The 3,396-nt window shown below is 49.0% G+C and overlaps 1 pseudogene; it reads left to right on the top strand.

The window, feature by feature from the left end:
- Positions 1-1,831: 1,831 nt before the first annotated feature.
- LOC102433965 lies at positions 1,832-3,143 on the top strand (annotated as a pseudogene).
- The last annotated feature ends 253 nt before the right edge of the window (positions 3,144-3,396 follow it).

Genomic DNA, 3,396 nt, shown 5'->3' on the forward strand with positions numbered 1-3,396 from the left:
TCCCAAAAGTTGGCTAGTGTAAATAATGCTAAAATTAACATAGGGGTCATATATTCTATCAAATTAGTGTTTTGGATTTCTTTGGATATATCCCCAGAAGTGGAATCACTGAGTCATGAGGCAGTTCCAGTCCTGACTGGTTTGGCTCAGTGGATAGAGTGTCGGCCTGCGGACTGAAGGGTCCCAGGTTCGATTCTGGTCAAATGCATGTACCTTGGTTGTGGGCACAATCCCAGTGGGGGGCATGCAGGAGGCAGCTGGTCGATGTTTCTCTCTCATCGATGTTTCTAAATCTTTATCCCTCTCACTTCCTCTCTGTGAAAAATCAATAAAATATATTAAAAAAGAGGCAGTTCCATTTTTAAATTTTTTGGAAATTCCATAATGTTTTCTATAGTGGCTGCAGCAGTGTGCATTCCCACCAACAGTGCACAATGGTTCCTTTTTCTCCACATCCTTACCAGCATTTGTTGTTTGTTGATTTATTGATGGTAGCCATTCTGACATGTGTGAGGTTATATCTCATTGTGATTTTAATTTGCATCTCCCTGATGACTAGTGAAGTTGAGCATTTTTTCATATGTAAATTGACCCACTGTATGTTCTTTTTGGAGAAGTGTTTATTCAGGCCCTTTTTTTCAATTTTTAAATTGGGTTGTTTGTCTTCTTGGTGTTGACTAGTATGAGTTCTTTTTTTAAATATGTTTTCATTGATTTCAGAGAGAGGAAGGGAGGGGAACAGAGGGATAGAAACACCAATGATGAGAATCATTGATGGGTTGCCTCTTACACACCTCATACTGAGGATCAAGCTAGTAACTTGTAACTCTAGAATATTCCCTGACCAGGAATTGAACCTCAACCTCCTGGTTCATGGTTATTGGTCAATCACTGAGCAAAACTGGCTGGGCAGTATAAGTTCTTTATATATTTTAAAAATTAACCCCTTATAAAATGTAGCATTGGCAAAAATGTTTTCCCATTCAGTGGGCTCCCTTTTCATTTTGTTGATGTTTTCTTTTGCTGTGCAGGATCATCTTTAATTTCTGTTATTCCTTCTCATTCCATCCCCAATTTGGTAGAATATACTATCCTAATATATAAAAACCCAGGGTCCACAACGACCGAATGGACGACCGGTCCATCCCCTGGCCCTCATGCTCCATTGATCAGTAGATGGCTAATGGGGGAACCAGGGTCCCTCAGGCTCCAATGAATTCGTGGCAGCAGCAACTGGTGAGTGGGCAAAAGGCAGACCAGTTGGTCCCTCCCCCGCCCAAAGGCTCCCATTGATCAGGGATGGTTAGCAGGGAACCAGAGTGAGTGTTGGGACTGGCGAGCAGCTGGAAGGCAGGCCTCTTGGTCCCTCCTCTTGGTCCTCAGACTCCAGTCAATCAGTGGTGGAGGTGGAGTGGAACTGGGGACTGGCTTCGTTAGTAGTCCTGTAGTTTCGATCTCCAGAAGACAGGCCAGGCACCAATGGATCAGTGCCTCCAGCATGATCCCGACAGTGCTGCTGGCCATCTGGAACTCGGCCTCAGGCACTGAGGCCGCTTCTCCTACCTTGTACTGGCTCCCTTAGTAGTCCTGCAGGTTGAATCTGAAGAGGACAGGCCAGGCACCAACGGACCATCGCTGCTGGCACAATCCCAACAGTACTGCCGGCCATCTGGAACTCAGCCTCAGGCATTGTGGCCGCTTCCCCTCCCTAGATGCTCTACAAGGAAGAAAGGATACCTCCAGCAGTGCCAGGGGCGACCAGCAGTTACTGACTTCTCTCCCTGTGCTTCCTCCAGGTCACTTGAACCGGCCCCTGCCCACCCCGCTCCAGATGAAGTGTGATTACTGCAAACAGAAGGAATGTAGTAAAAAAACAAAAATTGATGACCAAGAGAATGCCGCAGTCAACGTTTCTGGAGTCCGGCTCAGGAGAGAAGGGAGAATTCCATAAGTTGGCCAATGCCAAGTGAGTGTCTGCCTGGCCTGTGATAGTTGTGTGACCACAGAGGAAGGAGTCCAAGTTTCTCAACAGAATACCAAGGACTTTTTCCGTGTTCTGAACCTTATTAAGAAATGTGATACCTCACAGCACAAAGCACTAGCAGTGTCCATGTGTCCTTAGTCTCTGCCTTATTTTGCTGCTAAATTCAGCCTCAGTGTCACTGATGCATCCAGAGGCTCTGCGGCTTCCTCAAAAGCCTTGGGGCGCACTGTCTTTGACATGAAGATAGCTGCGGGCTTCAGCATCCTGGAGAGTCAGAGGAATTTGTGTGTCAGTACTGCCAGCACAGTGAGGAAGAGCCCTGGCTATCCATGCTGGCCTCTGCCTGCTCCAGTTGGGACCGATATGCAGAGCATGTGCTGGGTCACCCCATCACCCCCACCTCTGAATGGCCAAGTCTCCCCAGCAGATCATGGGCTCTCTGGTGAAGGATTACTTCACCAGATGGCAGAACCTGTCCCCAGACAAGATTTCTCATGTCATTGTGGCCCTGTGTTATGACAAGAAACTGGAGGCCCTTTGAGAAGATGGGGTCCCCACAGCTTTATATAGTTCCCAAGGCACTGACTGCATGTTAATCTCAGGTGAAATTGTCCAGATAATGGAGCAAAATGACCTCGCCTCGAATGACGACACTGTGGACATTCTGTTTGGAGACATGAAGAAGGAGGTGAGGCTCCACAAGGGTGCCAGCTCTGAGGGGTACCTGGCGCACATCTTCAGGCACATGGCCAAGGAGCTGTTCAATGAGGACGTGAGAGTGCTCACCTACCGCACCTTGAAGAACAAAGACTTCCAGGAGGTCACCCTTGAAAGGGACAGAGAGGTTCTGCTAAGCTTTGAGGTTGCTTATGGCTTTCGGAAGATCCAGAAGTTATCCTGAAGCTGTAGAGGGGCAAGTTCCCCTGCCACTTTGTGGAGGTCCTGGCCTGCGCCAGGCATGCCTAAGCAGCAGGGGTGAGGCCCAGGCAGATGATGGGTGTGCAGACAGGGCTCTGCTGTGGCAGATGGAAGGCATCTATGCTGCCATCCCGGTGTGACCCCCAAGACCAGCGCCCATGTGCAGGAGTTGTACCAGGAGTGGCTGGGGTGAGGGGGGCTAGACTCCCCCTGGGCCCAGGTGGCCCTACACACCATCTAGCAGGGCCCAGGGCAGCCTGCCAGGACATCAAGTGGTAAAGGTCCAGCAGACGCCCAGCCTGCAGGCTGCCTGAAGAGGAGTGTAAGACACATGAAGGAAAGGCTTAGCATCTCTGTCATTACTTTGGTTTTCAGAATTCCCTGTTCCCCATCTGTCGGCTCTCTTCCTCTAAGGGGTGCTGTCGTCATCACATGGGTGCAACTGGAATATTGTATCTCAAGAGGATTGCCCCAATGTACGTATCATTTTATCT

This window comes from Myotis lucifugus, unplaced genomic scaffold (genome assembly GCF_000147115.1).
Source record: "Myotis lucifugus unplaced genomic scaffold, Myoluc2.0 scaffold_50, whole genome shotgun sequence".
NCBI classification, from domain to species: Eukaryota; Metazoa; Chordata; class Mammalia; order Chiroptera; family Vespertilionidae; genus Myotis; species Myotis lucifugus.